This window comes from Dromaius novaehollandiae, chromosome 10 (genome assembly GCF_036370855.1).
Source record: "Dromaius novaehollandiae isolate bDroNov1 chromosome 10, bDroNov1.hap1, whole genome shotgun sequence".
Classification (NCBI taxonomy): domain Eukaryota; kingdom Metazoa; phylum Chordata; class Aves; order Casuariiformes; family Dromaiidae; genus Dromaius; species Dromaius novaehollandiae.
In genome coordinates this window covers 15,571,412-15,595,458 of record NC_088107.1, presented here as the reverse complement: position 1 = coordinate 15,595,458, position 24,047 = coordinate 15,571,412, and the positions used below count along the sequence as shown (strand labels likewise).

General features: G+C 42.7%; 1 long non-coding RNA gene across 1 annotated transcript in view; it reads left to right on the top strand.

Annotated features, from left to right (window-relative positions):
- LOC112985836 (uncharacterized) overlaps nt 1–21,232 on the top strand; it is a 48,316-nt gene extending 27,084 nt beyond the window's left edge. Inside the window, exons 2-3 of the long non-coding RNA XR_010390851.1 lie at nt 19,113–19,256; nt 21,074–21,232. This is a non-coding gene — a long non-coding RNA (uncharacterized LOC112985836). The remainder of the gene's footprint in view (nt 1–19,112; nt 19,257–21,073) is intronic.
- Nucleotides 21,233–24,047: the final 2,815 nt, after the last annotated feature.

The following is a 24,047-nucleotide window of genomic DNA, read 5'->3' as shown; positions in this document are numbered from 1 at the left end:
GGGGGAAAGCTCTAGATTCTTTTAATTAATTATTTTTTCTCACTCTGTTTCTCTTTTCAGTCGTGTTTCTCCCTGTTGTTTTACTGGAGAATCTCTCTTTTCCATGAAAGAAATATTTGTTTTTTATAAAATATTTAGAAAGGAATACACAAAACATCAGCACTTCCAATTTTCTCTTGTTGCTTTTGACAGTGGTTAATGAAATCCTGATGGTAGGTAATCATGCTGTAAACATGTTTTGTAATCGTGAGCATGAGTCTAGTGAGAAAACGAATGATATCCTTGATGGGACTGCTTTTTCCAACTGCTTATGTTGGAGCTCTAGGCTTTAATGTTGTGCAGAGCAATGGAAGATATAAGCATCACTAAAGATGCCTGGTTACTCAACAAGCTATTCCTTGCCTCTTCTGAATGAATGTTTCTATTAAAAAAAAAAAAAAAAAAGTCCTGGGACCCCTGGGGCCAGCCCCCCTTGCAGCCTGCGGGTGACCCTGCGCATCGCAGCTCAGGGTGGCACTTTCAGGCTGCCAGTTTTCTTGCAGGAAACCCGGCAATCTTGCGAAGAGCTGGGACAGATGGGACGGCAAGGAGGCAGCCAGCGGGCAGGGACTCAGCAAGCGGCTGTCGTTAAGAGCTGCCTGAACTGGCTTGTCCTTGCAGAAACTTGCTGGACTGGAATTTCTGTGACAGGAAACCTCTGTTTCTTTTGAGGAACGGTACCACTCTGAGCAAGGAGCACCCTCCTCTGCCAGGCTGGGCCCGTCACCCCCGCCCGCGCCCCTCGAGCGGGATCGCGGCTCTGCAGCCGGGCAGCGGGTCCAGGGCGGGCTGCCCCAGGGCGCAGCGGTGCTCGTGGGCTGCTGGTGCAGCTTGCGGCACTTTCTGTTGGGGGCCTGGCTCATATTTCCCGTTTTTTACTCTGAAATGCTTGATTTAAGTGCACAGATCTCAAAGAATTAAAAAAGAATGTTTGCTGCAATCTAACCATACCCTGTGATTCTTCTGGAGTGTGCACATGCGAAGGTCCCTACGAATGCCCTTCAGTCGTGCGCGCTCCTTGTCTGCAAGACGCTGAGGTAGCCTCCTCCTCCTCACTCCTCACTCCTCCTCCTCACTCCTCACTCCTGCTCGCTTGCCCCTGTCTGCCTTGGGTTCGTTTCTTTTTTGCAAGTACCCAAGAGGAATGGTATCTGCCATTACTCTTTGTCATATTGTTGCCTCTGTTAACAAAGCTGCCTCTTGCCCTGTGGGGACTCGTATCTCTTGTTTCTCAGCAGAAGTTGCTCTTATTTATCTATTTATTTTTAACAGATGTGGTTATAGCAGCTGCCTTGCTTCCTTTGCCTTGCCTTTTAAGCATGGAATTTCGATTACATCCCTGTCACCTCTGAAGTACCAGAACCCTTCACCTTGAATCCTTACGGCGTTGCTGACGTGTCGATTACGATGCTTGCGCCCTTTGGAGAGACTGCCAAAGGGGAATGTATTTCAGGGAGACCTTTTATTTTTGGTGACCATTGTTAATAAAATCAGATAAATAGAATTTTTAAATCAACTTTTCTACTGCTTTAACCCAGGGAATAAAGAACAACATATACCATAATGGCTGAAAATAACTGAGCATCACATAGTTTATTGTTGATTCTCTGTCTCACCAATTCCTTCCCTTAATAACTTTGCATATTCATGTAAGGACAATTACTGATGATATATTGGTTTCTGCAAATTTTCCAGTGCTAATTATTTTCAGTCAGGGTTTGCTTTACCTAAGACCAGTTTCCCAGTTTGCTAACTGAAATCTGGGGTATTAACCAGATAAAATTAATTTTATGTTTTTTTAAACTTACTTGGCAATGATAGTTGCAAGCCAACAGGTAGAAAAATAAGATTTGAAAACTTTACGTGGGCAAAGCAGGAGAAGGCTAGGATGCAAACCTGTGCAGAGCTGCTGATTCCTCAGGCGTTCGCGCTCCGACCACGGCAGCCGGCGGCGCAGCCCGCTGCCCGGCCCCGCGTGCCCGGCCCTGTGCGCGCGGCCTGCAGGCACCGCCGGCATCGCCTGCGCTGTCTGTGCGGCCCCCCCGCCGCAAGGCCAGGGCAGACGCCCGGGTGAGGCTGCGTTCGGGAACGGGGGGAGAGGAGGCAGGGAGACGCGGCCGAGTTTGGACACGAGGTATAACTCTGAAGTGTATAGCTTTTTAAGCCTTTTCACTAACAAAAGGTTTCTTGCTACAGTCTGGCAAAAGCTTGGTTTATAACTTGGTCTTGTCTTAATCACAAGGCAGCGTATCTGCAAAATCTGTTTTCCTGTGTGATGCAACCGCTGCAGAGCCTGGACAGAAAAGGAAATCTGGTTTAGGTGGTAAGACGGTGACCTTGGAGAATTAACACAAATAGTGCTACAGGAGAATGCGGCATTCGCTGCCTTCCCAGTGACAGGAAAAGTCAAACGAACAGTGATTGTCAGCTGAAAATTTTCTGCTTGTTTTTCCTCAGAAAGATTGATTTTATTCTGAAAGATTGAAGAAAAAATCCAATATTTTCACAGTAAGAGCTAATATAAAACAACGAAGCAACAGAAACTAAAGCTGCCAAACTGTATATCCCTTTTGTGTCAAGACTCGTTGAGACATGCAAGAGATGTGGAAGCAGCAGAAAATAGAAGCTCTTTTGAAGCAAAAGAAGAGTGCAGAGGCGCTGACTCTCCCCGCCGAAGGCAGGCACGCGCGCCCGCCCCGCTGCCGTGGCGTCGTGTCTGCACAAGAGCTGCTTGGCCAGGCACAGAGAAAGAAGCAAAATAGTGTTATGAAAATGTTTTTGCTGATGGAAACATGCATTTGTCATGAGCAAGTTGCCCTAATGGAAGGGCACTCGTTGTAATGGAGCTTGGGGCTGTGTTGCTTTCCACGCCGTAATGCTGAGCTTAGGTTAATTCCGATGTAAGCACATGGTGTGTATAAGAAAGGTCTCATACGGGCTACCTTCTCTCTCTTTCCTGGTGGTATAATTTCATGTGTCTCTTCCCTGAGTTACTGCGAGAGGTGCAGAGAGTAAGTTTAGTATTTCTACCTGCATGTTAGCAGGGCGCGAGGGCTCCTTCGCTGGGTGCTCAGGAGTGCGTTGGTTCATGAGGGGCTGGAGACCCAGAAATCATCTGTTTTAGGCGCAAGGAACGACAGAGCTGTGCTTATGTGGCGCTTTGCTGTGCTGCGGCGGGCCGGTGGGGCTGCGCGGGGCGAGCGGCCGTGGGCGGCCAGGAGCCCCGCGGGGGCCCAGCCCGCTGGAAACCCGCGGTGGGAGAGGAGCCCGGCGCCAGAGGCAGGCTGAGCGGGTGGAGGCCTCCACGGGGACCGTCCAGGGGCCTGAGGAGCTTGTTGCAACCCAGGCAGAGCTGAAAATTGCTGTACTAGAAAGCAAAGAGCAGTGGAAAGTAGTCCTGTGCAAGGACACAGCAGGAAGGGAAAAAGAGATTTATTCTCAGGTCTTTGAATTTTAATCTGTCTGTCCCAGCAGGTCTATGTTTTCTCACTTTAAAAGGTTACCTTGATCTAGTTTTCCATATGTTCCATTTTAATAAAACCTGGCTTTGCAGATTGGAAGCCTTTGGTGCCTTTTGGCATTTTTACTTTGAAGTGGTGAAGCAGTTCCACCTTGAGGTGCTGGCTAACTCTGGCCTTGCAATAGCTGGCAGTGAGGGGGGGAAATACATATATCCTAAATACGACCAGAAATTTAGAAATTCATTCTTGAAAAAGGAATGACATAGAAATGATATAGAATAAAAGCGACCTCCAGTAAAAAGTCCCAAGTAGGCAAAATACCCAATACCTCTCTAAAGCTTGGGGGTCTGTGTGGAGTGACTCTTCTGGCATGTGCTAGAGGGACAACCAAGATAGTCTCATTACTTAAGTCCAGAAAAATGAAAAGTAACATGACACAAGAGATCTGAGAGGGGGAAAAAATCATAGAAATGGGGAGCTATGGCATATGCCTTTTCCTTTTTTAAAAAGTTAAATATATATAAAGAGCATAATTGGCCTTGTCAATGAACACAAGGACTGTCCAAAATCGGAAATATTTTTCTGTCATCCTCCTATCCAGGTAAGCAAGCGAGCCTGGCCTCCAGTTCCCACGTCCAGAGGCAGATTCTTGACTTTGTCCTTGGGCTTGTGCATCACGCTGATAATGTGCGAGGGTGTGAAGTAAGACAGAGAAGCACTTTCTTTGCAGAAAACAAATGCTTTGTGTCAAGCTACGGCTATTGTCCTCATGTCAATGTCACAGGATTTGGGCTGCTGAGATTACTTAGCTGTTTCATTTTCATGTTTGCATTCCATTTCATGAAAAATTTAAATGTCTTTTAAAATTGCTATCCTCACAGCTATGTGCTTTTGAATCAGAAATGATAATGACAGAAGCTGGCGGGGAAAATGGCAGCATCACCAAATACTTTCTTTTACCTTTGCACAGACAGGTTTCCGAGTTACAACCTTTCCCCCTGGATAAGAAGCATTCGCTTCCACTTTTTTTCTGATTAAGACCAAAGAGAAATTTATCTGCTTTGTATCAGATTTGTTTTGACTAATTATGTTATTCATGGATATATATTTAACCTCGTGGTGTAGTATGAAATGGCATGCTAATGACTTTTTAAAAAAACCCACTTTATTTTGCTTGAGTACCTCTTAGAGTCTCTAGCTCTGCGTTTGAATAAATGTTAGAAAAGTGGGAAGAATGTTGACGAGATTGAACAATTTAGCTCCAGGGTTTGACACTCTAAATCTGGCTAAAATCTAAACGCTTTAATGTTTCTTTATCTGTACTGACAAAAAGAGAGTGGTGTGGGCTGAAACTCCGCCTGCTCACCGAAACGCAGCAGCACGTTCCGATTTGCTCGCTCTAGTTACGATCCTTTGTATTTCCCTGGCTATTTAGCTGAAATCACATTTGTGTCTCCTATAACGCGCTGTGGACCTAGTGACTGAGAATCTTTTGGAGAAACTGTGTGACATGGCAGGAGGCTATTCAAATCCTATCTTTGCTATTAATTTTGTAAGTCCTATAGTTCGTGTTAATGACGGGTTTGGAGAGCGCCGGTGGCTGCTTTGTGGTTTCTCCTCCCGGCGCCGGGCACGGCACGCCGCTGTCCTCATCGCGGGGGCACGCTGCTGCCGAGCCGCTCGCAGCACGGCCCCTCCCGGCGTCCCCCCCGACGGGGGCAGTGCCGACTCTCACGGATTTCTGTGCTGCGAGCGAATGATTTCCAAGTTGACAAGCAGAGATGAAAGTCAAATATTCTTTAGGCAGCAAGGGATTTCTATACCCTGCTAGTTTTACATTACTGAGGCATTCTACTGATTTTTTTTTTTTTTTTTTTGGCATATTAACTAGTTAAATGTGAAAGGGTTTGGTAATAATCTAGAGAAACATTTGTTTCTTTAGAATTGGGGCTTAGGCGAGTCATGGGAGTGCTTGGCCCGCCTGGGAAATGGGGATCATTACTAGGCAGAGAAGTGCTCGGAGCTCTGTGGGCAGAAAGTGTTGTAGGTAATACAGATAGCACCACTAGTCCCACGTGGGCAGTACGGAAGAACGTTCTTATGCAAAATGTATGGAGACGTGATCAGCCCAGCCCATCGCTCTGACTCTGCAAAGTGGTAACCTACTATTTTTTTTTTTTTTTGTGGTATCAGTCCTCCCACTTCTTTCTTATTGCCTGTCAGGTGGATTGAATTTACTGGTTAAAGACAGACAGTTTTAACCGAACAGCACAATTCATTATGGTGAAATCTAAATTCTTCTTTCTGCAAACTGTAGCTTGGATAGCTTACCTGTAATAGAGAGAGTGTACAGAAAAATTAGTATGAAAGTTAGATTTTGATAGGATACAGTTTGGTAATAATAAACACTAAACACATTATCATCATTACTGTACAGGCTTTTTTGAAAAAGAAGCTGTTGTCACATAAGCCTCTGGTGTTTTGTAGCAACAAATTTGAAGAAAATTTTAATAAACCAAGTCCTTATAAAAAGTGGAAGTGCTAGCAGAACTTAATTACTAGCAGAGGGCAGCAGGAAGAAAACTGACTGTCAGATGAATAGCTCCCCTGAAGGTTTTAATTTTTAATTATAGATTAAAAGAAAGCCTTTGCTGAGTTCTCTGAGATCAATATGAAATACAGATCATTCATCCTCACTACAGTGCACTAGTGGCATAGTTATAAATATTCAAAGGAAAATGAAAGTAATATAAACAGGCTTATTTTCTGAAGACAGTTAACTTCAACTTGTAATAATGTTGTATGCTGTGACATATTGCAGCCTGTTCAAAAATAGTGGCCACGATCCAAGGGTCTAGGACTATGAAAAAAAAAAGTAATTAGTGATTATATGTATTCCTCATGACTGAATTCTCCCCGGAGGTTGCGTCTGGTGTGTTTTTCCCCGGTAGGTGAGCAGGCTGCCTTGTTATAGACAATGACGTTTGCAGAATGCAGAGCCTGCGGTAGAGCCCTGGGAGCACTGTGCACTTCGGTGCCTGAGTGTCATACTTTGTTTCTGAGCTATGGCAATTTGATGTTTTCCTTAATTTCCATTCAAATTTAGTTGCTGAATTAATGACCTTTACCCTCTCAGAGGCAAAGTTATTATTAGTTACTAAATTAATGTATTGGCATTTTGTTTGATACAGTCAGCCATCAGCCGTGCTATTCTGTATGAAAAAATGAGATCAGATCTGGTTTTAATTTAGCAAGTCTTTAACTCTTTTTGTGTTTCTGAATAATGCTGAAAAGGTACATTTATTTCAGTTCCACATTCAGGTAAGAATATTGTTTTTTGGGGGGCAGAGGAAGGGGGCAATATCCTTTTCCTGGGCAATAGATATACCTCCACTGGCAATTTTCTGAAATGAAGCAGCTGTAATCCAGGGAGACACCCCGGCGAGCTGGCTGCATGGCTGCTTTGAGCTCTGCTCAGACTGTGCCCAAGAAGATTTGCTCTTAACTCCTGGTGCTGAGAGCTAGCTCTCTTTGCTTATTAATTCCAGGTTTTAAGCCAGAGATGATGGCATGATGACTTGGTTTTATGAAGACCAAAAGGATGTAAGGTTATGCTGAAAGGAATGAGGAATTCATGATACAGGAGCTGTTTGCTGCAGATATTCAAGAGAATTAAGGGACCTTCATGGAGCCTGGTTGTAGGCCTCTAATTCACTATGTAATTGATTAGTTGCGATCACAGTTATGGGTCAGATTAACAAGAATACACCAATGTTCTTTTGGTTACCCATCACTGTGTCATCCTGCTGTTCAGTGTACGCAATGTACAATAGAAATAGCATTTTTTAGTCTGGTTTGTGTGGCAGAATGCAGTGTCCAAGAAGGAAACGAAGTGGTGAAGGAGTCTGACTGTACCTTTTAGCAGTATTTCAATTGAAAGAAAACTTGTTACCTGTATAAGGCTGCAGAAGAATACAGCTTCTGGGGACAAAGTCCTTGGCTGAGTCTGTCTTCAGATACACAAAGAGTGGTACGTGCTGCCGCGTGGCAGTGGGGGAGCGGTGCTATCTTCTGCTTGTGGAAGCGGCAGAGGAGAACAGCGTGTAGGACGCAGGTGGGCAGCACAGCCGCAACAGCCGAGGTCACTGGCAGGCAAGTAACTCTCTCCTGTGCCTTTTTTGGTGACTCCCCCACCCTCAGCAAACTCTTTTTAAAGAAGAGCAATACTGGAAATCTAATGAAAGATAGCAGCCCCACCCTTTTCAGTTTGGCAGCCCATAGAGAAACGTTGAGTAAAGTTCCCTGTGTTTTCCTATGTAGTGACTTCAGGTGACAAAGATGTGGAAACTTCTTTGCATTCACTACCGGCATAGGGAGGCTGTGCCGGGTGCTGAGAAGAGCAGGACTGGTTCTGCAAGGATAGTTGGCCATTTTGCCAGGTTTCTTGGTATTGCTATTTAGCTGTTAATATTCTCTATGAGAAAATGTCCAGAATCCTTCGGCTTTCAGCAATGGGAATAAAACTCTTTGTGTTTACACAAAGAACAGATAATTCCGGCTTAGCAGCCACACATTGCTTGTGAGATCTTTCCCTATTGCCTGCAATTACTAGAAATGTTATCTTTGCTGTTTCGATTCTGCATGCAGTTACTCACTCAATACCGCTGTCCGAGAGCTCCAAAGGCGGAGGAGACTCTGTGTGACATATTTATCCCAGGCGGGAAGAGAAATTGCAAGAAATCCCATGTACAGAAACTTATTTCAGACAAGCACTTCAAGGGGAAAAAGTCAATATGTCTCTAGCATTAGATAGCCAAGAAGTGGGTAATCAAGAGAAAATGTTTAAAAAAAAAAAAAAAAAAAAAAAAAAAGAGAGAGGTTTTGCTTTGTAACTATGACATCTGAGAAAACAAGTCAATGAGGATACTTCAGAAAATTATGTGCAACTGTACAGAGACTCCTAAGCTGTGTACTCAAAACCCTCTGTGTGTTTTCCGGGCTTTGGGGAGTGCTCTCCAGACCCTTGCCGTGGGCTTTGTAATCCTTCTGGAGTTCACTTCCTTTGGACAAATGGGCTCGCCAGAGGACACGGTGGTATTAACACAACTGCGGCACAGAGCTACTAGTTATTAAGCAGTGTTATTGCTTCTAACTCCAGTGTCCTGTATGAACGGCCTCTTTCTGTCTGCTTGTTATAACTCATATTTTGTATGCATACCTTATAGAATATACATTATCCCAAATATTTTAGAGATTAATGTACTCTATCAATATTCTAAAGAGCTCTGAAGACTTTGCATGGTACAGTGATAAGAGGCATAGTCTGGAAATTAAAGCATAGAAGGCAGGACTCGGAAGAGGTTTGGGCTGTCTGCCCGTTTTGGTCACAGATGTGCTGTATGACCTTGGGCTGCCCTGCAGGGCTCCTCTAGCTCAAACTTTCTTGTTCTGGGAGTAGTTCTGATAACTGCGGAGGAGGCTCTACCTAGTGTGAGATACCATGCAGAGTCAGTAACAGCAGCAGACTCTGACTTTAATAATTTTACCATATTTTTATCTCTAAGACATTTTTTTGCTTCACAGAAGTGGTATAGGTGTACTGAAGATCTCATATTCGTAAGTATAAGGGCTGTTGTTCTAGCAGTGTTGCAAGTAGGAGGTGACTTCCAGAGCTCAGCAGAAGTGTCTTAAAAGCAGGGTGTTTTGCATCAATTCAGAGCAACTCCAGATTCGCCCTCTGCAAGCTAAGGACTTAGAGTGAGTTCCAGCAGCACCCAAGGATTATCTGGCCCCTGTCTGTGTTGGGGCCAAAGGGCAAAGCAGAGCTTTTTGGGGCTCTCTTTCTGCTCACAGGATTCTGCATGGTAAATACTATTTTTTGTCAAGTTTAGCATTAAAAACAAAATGAAACAAAAACACAAGTGAGATAAATAGAATTATGTCACAACTTGCAGATATTTTTCTTGTAGTTATGTCTGGAAGAGTCTGGAGTATTAACTCCACAGCTTTCTGCTCCAGTAGTGAGGCCATCACAGTGATATAAGTCTCTATAGGTGGATTTTAAGTGACCATATAGAGAAGGCTGGAAGAATGGATGGCATAAATGCAAGTCTCAAAATCTGTCTTTCGCTGGAATCACATCTTAGTCTGTTTAAACAGGGATACATTGCTGTGTAGAGCAAAAGGCTGAGGTAAGTGGTACTGGTAGGAAGGCATAAGGCTTGAAGAAAAAAGAATTGCTCTGTAACAACTGTGTTTGCAGTTCGCAGTCTGTATCCAGCCTTCTTGGACTGCGGCTGCGGCTTACATCAGTAAACTGTTATGCATAACTTCAACTTCACGTATTAACATTTACTGAAAGCTGGTTTTCTTCCCTTCAAACCTTTCGGAAGCACAAGGGACAGGGAGGGAACTGGAGCTCAGTCCTCCAACCCTCTTCTTAGGAGGACAGCTCCTCAAGCTTGTTCCCACCCACTCCTCTCCTGGGAATTTTGCTTCAGAGCTTTCAGAGGCTTTGTATTCCTCACTGCTTTCTTCACCAGCTTTGCAGTCCTGGTTCCCTGGACTGAAGCTTTTCTTTTATGGAAATCACTTGAGTGTGACTGAGAGCAGCTTTTGGTTTCACTGGCACTCCTCTTCTGCAGCTCCACCAGCCATCTGTGAATGAGAAACTAGTTCTGGTTATGCATTGGCAGACGTTATGGCTGTTTCTGTAGTGAGAGGAGTACAAAGTAATAAAACTTATTTTTGATCTTGAAGTCAAGGTGTACAAGTCTGAACTTTCACAAAAAGCAGAGATATTAAGCAAGGAAAAATGATAAGGGTTTTGTAAAATGTTTTTTTGAACAGGGACTCATTTCAAAGTCAAAGGGGGTTTTAAGCTGTTAGAGAATAATTACAAGAATTGGAGTTTGGCCAGCATGCAAGAATTGGTGTCCTTGACTCTTACAAATGGCTCTGTGAAATCTTAATGATGAGAAAATGTCAAGGCTTCAAGCTTTACTTCTTGGGCAGAGCGTCATCTCTTGCATGTACTCCCTGAGATCTTGTTGGGGTGGTTGTTCAGTTCCCAATAAAAGGAACTTTTTTTAATGAATCAGTGACATAAACCCATGTAATACCTCTGCTTTTGTGGAAAGTCTCCCATTCACTATTATTATACTTTAAATCAGAGATTTCTGAAAGCTATACAATAATGAAAGACATGTGAATCTAGGTCTTCCTGAGCTGAATGGATAATAGGAGTTGCTTTCATTATACAGTAGCCTTAAAATAGTTTCATGGAAAGCTTAAACCCTGGTGGTGTTCTCCAGAGTGAACTTGGTTCTGTAAACTGTCGTCTTCCTATGTTGATTAACTGAAAAGCAAAGCCAAATCTGAATATCCTGTATCTTCTACTAATAGACTTGATGTGCAATATCACTGTAAAAAATGTCATCATCCAACAGAGTATCTGCTACTAGAGGAAAAAACCTGCTCTCTGACGAATGCTAAAAACAATCTTTTAAGCTAGAGTGTATGGATTTTCACTCAGGCTGGGGAGTCGGAGATCTTAAAAAAAAAAAAAAAAAAAAAAAAAAAATACCCCAAACCCTGCAGATCTCAAACATTTGCTGTAACTTTTGTCAAGATTAAGCTGTCAGTTACAGTTTTCTCCAGAGCCTTAAAAGAAAACCTTACAGAGCTTCTCTACTTTGTATAACCTTATTTTCCATGAAGTATGACACGTGCACTACATTATGTATTTACTTGCAATGTACACGTAAATTTAAATAAAAGTAATTAAGGTTAAGATCTGGTTGGTGTGGCTTGAACTATTCAGTACCCAAAGAATCGGGACAATTTTACAGGCCAATTCTGGTCTATCATCTGCTCACAGACTACTGTCATAATTTTAATGGGAAAAATGTAATATCCTGTTTGATGAACTGTGACCCAAGCAAGGGGTGAGTCTCACCTCATGTATTGGTGGCTTCCAGCATTTTTCCACTTGTGAACCCCTTATGTTTTTAAATGGAAAGCTTAGTTTCTTGCCTTGCAAGTTTAAACCTACTGACAATTGGCTTACTGCTCTTAGCCGTGTATTGCAGACATATTATAAGTGCTCCAGAGCCCCTACCAGGAGCCAACAGACCACAAGTTTAAAACCACTGGTTTATGCAAATGGAGAGTTTTTTTCTGGTTGGAAGGATGTGAATGTTTAACCGCTGTTTGTTTCTGTGACGGTGTGCAGCATTAATCAATTCATAAAGGAATTGGGGAATTAGTAAGTAAACTCAACTCACTTGACTTTTGCAAGCTACACCTGTAAAATGTCTCACCCTCACATCAGCTCTCTCCACCCAGGACTGTCTGTGGTGCATACTTCTGGTGTCCACTTCCACAGCCAGCTGCAAACACGTGAGGTGGTTAGAAACTGATGTTTCCTTGGCGCTCCAAATGCAGAATAAGCTTTGCATTAAAAAAAGAGATAACTGCGTGTAGTATACAGTATAGGAGGGATGTGTGTTGATGGTTAAGTTTGCATGAGTTGTCCTTTATAGCTACTGTGTATAAACATTTGCAAATAACTTTACTCCTTTGTTTTAAGCTTTGGTTCAAAAATATTGCATCATTACCTTTTATTGTGATGAAGTCAGAAAACAGATCAGAGAGTGCTTGTAGTGGAAAACATTGATTAATATCAAGGTTTTATATGTTTTGGATTTCTTTAAGTAGTGCACTTCTAATTGCAAGCTACAGCTTTTGGGTCTGTGTCTCACTGAAGATTCCCCTACAAGAACTGGAGGGATAGTGATTTTCAGTAATTTCTCTATACAGTTCAGGCACTGTGCACTTGTATGTTTATTGATAAAATATTTTTTTCTTAGAAAAAAGTATGAGTAATTTTAACCAAATCAATGTAAACTTAAAGTGGTTAATGAATAGGACTGTTTATGCTACAGTAGAGTCTTGAATTTTTTTTTTGCCTATACAGACCAAGGTCAGAATGATAAGAGTGTAGCAGGGTGAAGCAAGAGCAAAGATGGAGGGACTGGGTGAGACTGTGTATGGTAAATAGATATAAGCTATAATTTGGAAGCTGAATGTAGAGCACTAGTTCTTGGTTAACAACAAACTGGTATATAATTTAATTGGAAAAGTTTATTGGGATTTTTTGGCACAGGAAAGAAGAGTATAAATGAGAGGAGAGAGTACATCCAAAAAAATACGGACAAAATTGTCATTTGGCTGCCCTGAGAGGGAACATTGGCGGGAATGAGAGACAGAAAGGGCAAAGGGAGAATAATTGGAAGCGGCTGTTTATAGTCACTACTGCACACCTCCTAGATATTTCAGCATATGAAAATGCAGACTAAACCAGGAGAAGTTAATGCAGGTAAGAAAGGTCAGGAAGATAGTCATTGCTGGATGATATTAACTGTGGAATTGCTGGGGAGAGGGGGGAAACCATTTCTGTATGTGAGCAAAAAGGCTTTAGGAAATGTGTAGAAAGTGTTCAGATAAAGGCATTACGATACTTATAATCATGTCAGTTTTGGTTAATATATCAAAATGCTTTGAGCATGTAGAAGGAAAGAGCGTAGGTCCACATCCTATTGCAGAGCAGAATTACTGAAAACCGTTTGTTCCCAAATGGAGGCTGTTGATGAAAATACAGAACTGTGAGATAAGAATGACTCTGAAGAAACTGGAGTTTTGTGTCCTGGGCTAAGGGCATGAAGCCTACAATGATTATAAATGAACTTCACTATAATATTGAAGGAATTACTAGAGGTTATATGTTAATGAGCAGAGCAGATTCAGCTTTCAGTAGTTCTCAGAAGTCGAGAAAGTTGATTTGCAAAAGTCAGTAAAGCTTGGGCTAAGATGCTCAGCCTGCAGAGATCTAACACGGCCCCTCTGCTGGAAAGGCTGCTGCCCTTGGCTGGCTCTAGGTTGCTGGGCACAGCAGTCCTCGTTGCCTTCACCTCGGTGAGGGAGCTAAGAGAAGTTCTGGAATCGGAAAGTTTGTCTAGGCATGGCTGAGTCAAGTCCTCTTTCTCCATTATTGCTGTGATTTCTCCATCACTTTAGCCATTGATCAGAGTCACTGAACCATAAACAGCATTGCTTTGCTCCGGTCTTCTGACTGATGAGCTTGTCTATCTGTAGGAGGTACCAAACCCATTGCTCTTCATTGCAACAAAAAACTTATTTAAACCAGCCCCTTCTGCCCCATAATACAGACTAAAGCAATCTTAAAAACAGAATTAGGGACCTTACGCTGAACTTCGCTGTTAGAGCAGTGAGTAGCATCAAACGTTCATTGCCAGGCACTCTTTGAAAGGAATAGCTACTGCACCCATTATCGGGGACATCTGATCTCCTAATTACCTGCAAGCAATTCAGGTCAAAGACCTCATGTTTGAGTTTTCTCTTTTCAGTCTCAGCCTTTAAGAACAGTAAATGAGCAGAACTGGAAAATCTCACTAAAACTTAGCAATAACAGCTGAAGGCATATAAGCTTTTCATGATCATTAGTTAGGATTTCCATTTGTGTCCTCACTGGCTGACTGAGAGCAAATTATAGGAGGAAACTTAAAAAAGAAGAGACGTACATTTGTTCCTTAGTTATAAATTTTAAGGGTGTTAAGTTTGAAGAGTCAATAATGAAAACTGTCCAACTGAAGTTTGTATCATGAGTAGTACTGCTCATGAGGAACTTTTGGATTATACGTGGAACTTGCACAATAATTCTTGAGAGACTGGGAACTCTTAAAATACGAATTTCCTGGGGGCAGGCATAGGAGGTAATGCCAGAGAGGCCTTGTGTCGGCCTCTCTCTGCCCAGCACCCAGCAGTCTGGATAACCACAACTGCGGCAGCTTCTGCTTACTTGAATGTTTGTGGCTTTTTCATGGTGATTTTTCAGGTAGATTGTTTTTTTCTTTTATTCTATGGGAGAAGAATAGATTAGTTTTTACTTCATGTTCAGTCTTTAACAGACTGAATAGAAAGATTAATTTCTGCAATATAATATTTTGTTATACTGGTTAATGTTTGTCAGAATCATAACCTTGTAATTTTTGCTGTGTGACAGTTAATTCGAATAATTCAAGAATTTTCAGTCTTTGTAGTGCTGTGTACGTAAAATCTATTTTGTGAACTTAGCGAATCTATAAATCCAAATGATCGTCCTTGAATTTGCTTTTAGCCTGTTTCATGGGTTAGAGGATGTCATGTATTTTTTAAGTGAAAGAACAAACTTGCCAGCTGTCATCTGTCTCTGTCTGACACAAATTTCTTTCTAATATATCCCAAATCGCCTGACTGTAATTTTTCTGAATTCTCTCTTTAACAGAGTTTGATTTATTAAAAAAGACGAGTCTGAAATGGTAAAGCCTTGGAGCAAATTCACATTGGTTGAACTAATCGGCTTCAACGGAGTTAGATTAGTAGCTAATATAAGGCACTTTGCATTTCATCTGTGTCGCTAGCGTTAGCTTCCCGTTCTGGGGACAGTAGGCAGCTGAGGAGCCAAGCACCCGGTTGAAGGCGTTTGTGGGGTTTACGAGGAGCTTCCCGCATACCACGCGTTGTCTTTCCAGCCTCCCTGGCCAGGAGCTTGTGCTTGTAAGCAGTGAACCACCCTCTTCTGCTCCATGTGCTGTTACCAATTTGTTCACTCACCAAAAGCAATTTGGTATAATTCTTGTTTATTTTGCTATGATTGGCAATACGGACATGGAGTTTTTACAAGCAACTTGAGATTTGACTGCTGTAGTGGTTCCTATTGGAGAATCATGGCTAATAAAAATGAGAACTGTTGTATAGTCCATGTGAGACAAATTCATGATGCATATGCTTTTTGGACCATTTTCTTCTATAATAAAGCTCACAAAGTCTAAATAGTTTGACAATGATATAGGAAGTCTGGCAAGGGCAGTCTATGAAATGTGCTGCTTTTTAAGAAGTTCCTTGTCAAGGATGCATGAACATAAATAGATACTGTTTCTGTCTCATATTTAGATTTTAGGTTTTACTCTCAGGCTGTGTACGAAAAGCAGCTCTGTCTTTCCAGATAGTTTTTGCTTTTTGTATTTTGTGAGTTTTTCCTCTCACTGGCTTTTCTTTCTGTAGTGGACATGATAGAATAAAAACTGTTTCCATGGTGCAAGTGATTTTAAGAAACATAAACTGTTACTAAAATTAAATTTAATTCAAGCTGGGTCTGATGAACCATTGAGAGTCTAGGACGTGAGGTGATTCTGGGATATTTAGGAGGAAAACTGCAGTCCATGTGGGACTCTCTGAGACTAGCAGAGAACATTGACTTACAGGGAGGCAACTGAGAGTGATAAGAAGCTGGAGGATACAAAGTATGCAGTAATGTTTTCCTATTTATATTTTAAACTTGTATAGGTTAAGATGCATAAATCTAAATGTCTTCTGGCAAATGTAATTAAATATGAGAAGTGTCACAAAAATAAGTGGCATAAATGTCCCAAGGGAAAGATCAGCTATTGAACTATGTGACCTTTCCAAAAGAATCTAGCACAGACTCATAAGAGCTGATGAGGATGCATGAAAGCATGACTGCAAACAACTGAGAAATTTGTCAACTCCATTTATTAGTGCTGTGATAATTTTGAGAGTCATATTCACAGTAAGAAAATGTTGAAATATGGCCTCTGAACTAATGAACTACACAGAAGATTTATTTCTTCTAAATAACAAAGTTGCTTCTTGTGCAGAACTACATACTATCATTTTTATTCACTTAGAGAGGAAAATATTTTTACTTCATGTTAACCACCTCCTATACTGATCTGGTTTATTGTTTTGTTTGCTTTCTGATGTATGAAAATTTTTGTCCTTAGGCCATGTCCAGAGGCCAAGGCCTCTGACCTTGTAAATAAATTTGTCAGGTAGAACAGCCCCAGCTGCTTTCCTGAGATCCTGGAACTTTTCTGTGGCAGGTTTAGACTTGGCACTTCAGTAATGCAGAGGGAAAAAAAATTAGGTCACGATCTTCCTTCTGCAGATCCAGTTTTAATCTTCCCCATGCATTTCAACTTTGTCTGTGATCTTTTGTTATTTTAGTGCTTCCAATATCTTGCAAGCAGGTTCGGTCACTTAATTGGCCTTCTCATGGGTTATTATGGTTATTCTGTATTATCCAATTTTCTGCTTTCCATTTCAAGATTGGCTAATGCAACAATAATGACCTGCGTGCTTGAGGACTTTCTGAACTTAATTATACCCCATAAATAACTTTGATCGATGTGATTCTGACATAAGATTCTTGATGCACTGGATAAAATTTAAAAATCATTTCTCACTCTCTATTTTTGAATTATGCTCCCAGCTCTCTCTGCCATTTAACCTTTAATGCCCAAAATGGATTAACTGGATAACTAAACTCCATTAAAGCAGAGTATATTTTGAGACTGTATGGCACTGGTTATGTACACCAAATATTAAACAGGCTCTGAAAGGCATCGAAAAAAATGCAGAACTGGCATAATTCATTCTTCTTCAGTGATAATATTTTGGCTCTTGTTCTTTGAAAACATTGAGCATTGATTGAATTACCAGAATCTAGATAATAAAACAAATGGAAAACTGTCAAGGAAGTGAAAGGTATTTTCACTCTAATTTATTGAAACATGATAACTGATGTGCTTAAACAGAGAAATCAGTTCACACCAGTAGCTGGACATAATGTAATGTATTTTGTACCTAGTGTTCTAGCCTGTATAAATGAAAAATTTAATAGAGGTAAAAAGTCTCTAGCTTGTAGGAGTTAAATTTAAATAAGCAAAAAAATTGTCATGTTGAAATCATTCTAATGCTTGAAAATTTAAAGTGGACACAGAAAACCTAGGGCAACGCTAGCGCTTTTCTCCGTTGAAAAATGTTGTTATGTTAAAGGCAAAGCGATCTGGGGAATGATCATTGCTGTTAGTTTTTTTACTTCAGGGTGTACGTTCACAAGGTGAGAAATGGAAAGAGAGAAAGAGAAGAAAAAACTGATAGCTGCAGTCAAACAAAACAGTGATTTTAAGGTGGTACTATAACATCCAGTCTGCTGGGATTTCTTTGCAACAAATTTTTAAAGCCTGTATTTTTTCTTTCCGGTATGAAAGCGAAGTTTCCCTGTTGCTCTGTTCCCGATAGCATCACATTAAAAGCATATATTCCCTCAATTATCAAACTATTATAATTCATGAGCAATTTTCTTCTTTAGGTTAGAATTCTGCCGTTTATAGACGTTGAATAGATGAACCGTCTTCCCAGAGTTTTATGAAGCATAGTACTCATTTATCTTTGATTTGGTTCCCTCTTAACATCTGCTTGTTTGAGAAAGATATCAATGCATCAGAATCTCTATGAGCTCCTACCAACACGTGACAAGTAGCTCTGAGACAACAGCAGCAACATAAAATGTTTTTTGCTTTGTATATGGAAGCAATCAAATATGCAACAGCTTATCAGTCCCATAATTCTGCTAAGAGCATAGGTATCAAGAAATGGTCACCATATATTTGAAGCAATAGGAATCTTTTAAAAAATTACAATAGTAATCTGAAAAAAAATTATTCCTCTGAGGAAAGCCAGTGGGGCTGAAATTATGTCTGCCTTCTTCCTCGAGTGACACTTTATCCAGAGAATTCATGACCTGTAAGAGGAGAGCTACTTGTAGGCTCTTGCTTTTCTGATTTATTATTTTGAAATAAAAATGTTTATTATTTATTAGAAGTTGTTATGAAGTAGATGGATTTCATAAGGATTTCATAGCAGAACAGACATTACTTTGAGGATTAGGTGTTTCACTGAACAGCGCCCGTTGTCTCCTTCCAGAGACTACAAGGAATACTTTCAGTGTAGATGGGAGGATACCAAACTATGCAATGAGGAGAGCTATTGGGGAATAGATTGGTAATGAAATTACCCTTGTACCAAATTCATTGCCTCCACACTGACAACAATGCATGGAAAGCATGTGTGTTGTTTTAAGGAAAGGCAATAAAAAGGCTGTATTTGGGTCTACTGAACTGGGGCAATGTTGCTAAGTGTGTGCTAAGTGGGCAGCATGGAAGGAAGGTGAAGTCAAAGGAATAAAACCCTGGTAAATGTTGCTGACCAAGCAGATAAGCTGACTGACAGGTCACTGTCAGGGTGCAGGTGGAGCTAAGGGACCCATGAGCCACAGGAGAAGACATACAGGATCCCTGTTACCTGCTGCATGGTTTGCTCAGTGCTTCTTGCATCCCTCATACTTCCCTTGTTGTCATGCTCTGAGTTTATTAAAATCACTCAATTGTGCAGCATGGAGGCCTAATGCAATGTTTAATAATACGGTCCTCCGAAGTATAGAAATTAAAACCAGGTCACTTACTTTCCCAGCTCTGACACACACAAAGCATCTGGCTGCTCCTGTAGCCCTGGGGTTGGTCAATGCAAGGTTTTTAGCGGTGAAAGACCTTGGAGCAGGCTTGTCACATGGAGGTGTGACCTCGGGATAGCCATGGAGCTGATTGTGTCTGACATGGTCATGGGTGTTTGGTTTCTGCATTTTCTATTGCTGTATGTTTACTCCATGTTAAAATCATGAATCATTTGCAGATAAGGCCTCCAGGGCATGTACTGGACCCAACGCTTCCCATCCCTGTGAACTTCTCGAGGAAAACACCTGCCATTTGGGGCACTCCTGTGTTCAAAGGGAAAAGCACCGCTCATTGCTCGTGTGTGAGGATGACATGCCTGGAGGTGAGACCGATGGCGTGTCTAGCTCTAGGTTCATTCTTCATTGGGGCAGTAGGAGATGGGGATTAGGGAGGCATCCGTGAGCTTCTTAATTTGGAGCCAGAGAGTCAAAACCAACAAGGCTGAAAGAATAATTGGTCTTATGAAATGCTGTAATTCTTGTCAGAACTGATTTAGGAAAAGTAGACAGTAATTGAGATAAATGAATACTCTCCATTGCACCTCCTCCCACCACCCCCCAGCACTACAGGGACATACCAGTATGCTTTCTACTTTTAGTATTGGCTCTTTGTCAAGGTTGCTGTTACCTGACCTTCTCCTGACACAGTGATGTAAAGCTCTGCTCAAATGCCTTTGATCTCCTGTCTGGAATAACAGGTGAGACTTCTAGGGCTTCTCTTAGAAACATGCACTAACCTACTAGAAGCAGTCGTACACAATTCAATATATGCAATCGCTTTAGCGGTTTGGAGTGAATGTGATTGTAATAAGAAACAAGTTTCTGCAGGCAGTAACCAGAAACTGCCTCTAGCAAGAGGGAACACGGTGAAACTTTCTTCTGATTTTTTTTTCTTGCACAAGTGGGCTTGCTTTTTATAAAGGGTCTCTTTTAATGTCAGCTCATTAATGTTATGAGACATGACTTAGAAACACCCCTGTGTGAGCAAGACCAGGAGATGGTAACTGTTGCCATCTGAGGAGCCTTCCTTAGGGAGTCGCCAGGCTGTTACAGTGTCCGCTTGTGCCATGGGGCAGGTGTGGGGTGCGAAGGCAGGTTGGACGGAGCTCCCCGTGTGTTGATTACCTGGAGCGGGATGTCCTTGATGAAGTCAGTGTTAAAGGCAACCCTCTTCCTCCCCCCTCCCACCCCAATCTTTCCTTGCACTTCCACATGTGCTTTGCAGGGAAGATGCTTGTTGTTCACTTATTTCTTCTTGGCAATTAGACTTCTGGTGTGAGTTATCAAGCACAACCTGCTTCCCTCTCCCCTTCCACCACCACCTTCACACAGATGGTCCTTTTGAGAGATCTCAAATGTGAATGAAAGAATTGTCTTCCTTTCAAGGTTATTTTTTTGTTGTTTTTTGTTTTTTTTTTTCTTCAAATAATCACAATTATGCTCTTGGGTTCTAAGACATGTTACATTTATTTTATTGTTACATAAACATTTACAATCTTACTTAGCAGTGCAAATGAGTACATGATAAGAATGACAAATAAGTATCCAAGATGATAGGATTTACATATGCAGAAGAAAGATATCATTTAGGTGCTAAAGTTGCTTTAATGAAGACAGTACATATTCTTGAATGTCTGGTATCTGCTTCCTAGCAGAAAAGAACTGACCAGCCTTTTCCCCAGTGTAGGCTAAGCAGGGCTTTCAAATACTTGAACGAGACCATGCATACATTTAACATGTCCCAGCTGGCTTATTTCTTCATCAGCTTGTGCAGACATATCATGATGCACACCAGCATCATTGTTCAGTCACCCTAGGGAGGAAGACAGGAGAAGGTAGTATTCATGTGTAGGTGTGAAGATATCCCCCACAGGTGGCTGTAAAGCTGCTTGAAAATTTCTCCATACCTGGAAATCCAGCAAGCTTGGAGGCAGAGAAGCCTAGAAACGACCATCAGCTTCATGCTGAGCGTGGAACCAGCGGTCAGGCTGCCGACACTGCTGGTGTCGGGCCCTTTGTGTCCCCGTTGTTCTCATGGCAAACCTGGTCATTCCTCCCAGCAGAAAATTTTCTTTGCAGCATGATGGGGGAAGCTGTGAGGATAACTCTAGAGATCCAGTTCACTGCTTTTTCCCTATAGGCAGGGAAGCCAGATATACTTTTCTCTCTGTCCACCACTCTACAAGGCGGGCAGAACATGAGGCCCTCGGGCTGCCATGGGCTGAGAGTTCTCCGTCCTTCTTCGGTGAGAGGCTCGCGGGCCAGCGACGTCAGGAGAGCATGCTGTTTCCAGCAAGGGTGACTGGTGAGTTACAACCAAATCATTCCGAGCTCTTCTAACAGCCTCTGGGTCTCTATGGGCTTTGTGGGCTTTTCCTCTTTTCCTTTTCCATATTAATATCCATATCCATCATGTAATACTGTGACATGAGTTTCATTTCTTAAAAGTAAAGCAGAAACTATTTTATCCCAATGTTGTTCATTCTTTTTCTACAGTCCTCTCCCTTTGCTGAATGGCCACAGTTGCGCAAGGGCCAGATCAGCTGAATGCAGGTGGGTTATCCTGGCCAGTGTGAAGCACCCACTGTCGTCACCCTGGAGTGTCAGAAATGGCTCTGTTGTGGTTTTCTGAATTTCTGAGCATTGGTTTGAATAGCTCCCATAGGAAATCCCATAGAGTCTGACAGAAACACAGCTAAATTTCAGAGGAGAAGCTTTTTAGAGTCATCTTCAAGAAAAGGCTGTAAAGACGTATTTACCAAAGAGCCCTGATTCAGAGAAAATTCCGTTGTCTTTTCAATAATACCAGATTTGGGCTCTGACTCAGCAATGCTCATATGAGTTATTTTCACAGTGCCGGTTATTAAAGTGTGTCTTAAGAACCAGAGCCCTGGAGACTGAACTCATGGAAAAATGAACTCATCACAGTCTTCTAAAATACCTTGGAAAAACAGCAGATTCATTTTGATGTGTAACATGGCAGGGCACAGGAGGAAACTACTTGTTATTGTTTCTCAGCATCCTAAAGAAGTTGTGCCAGTATTGAAATCTTCAGTTGACAGTATAAAAGTGGCATATAATAAGATTTTTAGCAATGAAAAAGATATTTCAGATGAATCATGTTGTGATGAACATCATGGGGAAAATGTAATAATAAATCATTCAGAGCTCCAATGTTATAGATGAAACAGGAAGAGCCTAGCATAATAATATGTTGCTATTGAAAAAAGCATGGAACTGCTGCAGTTTAAGAGCAAATGCTTACAAAAGGATTTGTTTTCAAGATGACAGTATTGTTATAGACCATGATTTTTATATTTGCTCCAGTGTATGCATTTGATACTCTTTTCCTCTGTGTTATTTCATGTTAAAAAAAATCAAAAAGCCATTAATTTTGCCCTCAACATTTTAATCATGTAGAACTTTCCTGGATGAAGTTTCAGATCCTATTTATTCTGCCCTTTGCCTTGTCTTGGCTGCATGCTTGGTAGCTCATGCTAACTGCTACACTGTGGATAAAATGAAACAAAAAAAGGCCTGATGGCACAGCGATGCGCAGTTAGTCTGCAAAACGAGAGCAATGAGAGCTACTGGAGGTTTTTATTTGCTGTTCTGCACTGTGCTGTAGGGGCAGAAGATCTGCGTGTGGAGCGCCCAGCTGCAGGGAGCGAGTGAGGTGGCAGTGGCACGGTGCTGCCCAGCAGCGCGTGGGGGAGCAGGAGCAGCACAGAGCAGATCGAGCCCTGGCTGGTGCGTGCAACAAGATGCAAAAGCAATACGAGCAGTGCCACTCAATTCTCCTACTCCAGACAAGCCGCTTTTGCTTTGTTTTCTGTTCTGACCCCTGGGACTCCAAGTGTTAAATTGCATTAGAGGCGTCCGTTTGGCTATGGAATAAGGAGATGCATACTTGTAGCTAGGAAGTGGGCCTTACAGACGGGCTCCTTGGAATGTGGGGTCCTCTTTGCTGGTAGCAGCGCCCTTCCCTGTTAGCTGCAGTGCAGACCGATGATTTCTCCGGCTTGTGGATCCCACACGCCTGGTGCGGCCAGGGAGTCGCACGCAGACCTGGCACACACAACTGCCAAACCTGGGGCCCTGAGGGAGCAGCTAAGCAAAACGTGAGTTAGCGGTGTGAGTTCCACGCTGCCCCTGCCACGAAAAGCAGGTGCCCTTTCTAAAGGGCACGTGAGCTCTCTGCTAAATGACTGAGCTCAGAGACAGGGACCCACTGACACAACCAAACTCAGGGCTCAGTAGATTTTCATTGCTTGGTCTTCATGTCTCTCCAGAGGTCCTTTACGCACCTACTGCACTCCGAACTTCTTCCCTAACCAGGAGCCTGCTGTCTCTGTGTAAGTCATCTTACACACCTCTCCATGCCTTATCAAACCAAGGCCCCTGTGCTGCCGCCAGTCTTTTTCTACCACGTGAACACCACATGCCTTGCTTACTAAGCCTTCTGCATTCCTGCCTCCTGGACATGCAAAATGTGCCCTTTTTGGGACAATCCCTTCTAGGAGAACACCCTAACTCTCAGCACTGCTGGAGGACCTGGTGCGTTAGGGTTCTCTGCAGGGGCTTCCCAGGCTCCGTGCCAGCCACATCCAGCTCCAGGCTATGTGGTATTGCGGAGATCAGCAGTGTAGCAAGATCCGCACCTAAACAAATCGCAGCTCCTCAGGCTCACACACTGTGCCAGAAGCCACAAGCCGTGGTTGCCAGCCAGCCGCGTGCACAGGATCCCCAGACTGCGGCCGGTGGAGAAGCAACAGAGACTTTCCTGGGGGCCGGCGAGCTCGCCGCGTGCTGTGGCAGGTGCACCACCAAAGCTGCAGTCGGGCAGCTGTTTTGTGTCACGGTTCTCCCAGGGACGTGTCCGTCCTTGCTGCGCACGTGCTGGTGCTCCCTACCTACCCCGCGCAGCGGGGCTCTTCCCTCCCGCTCCGGGAGGGCCGGGCGGCAGGGCCGCGGCGGTGCTGGGCCTCCTTTGGGCCCGCGTGGCTTGTGAGCTCCGCTCACGCGTTGGCCGCCGCGGCCCTGTGCCTCCCCAGCGCGCCCCGGAGGAGGGTCTGTGCTCCAGGCTTAGAGGCCATACGTGGTTTCAACCCATC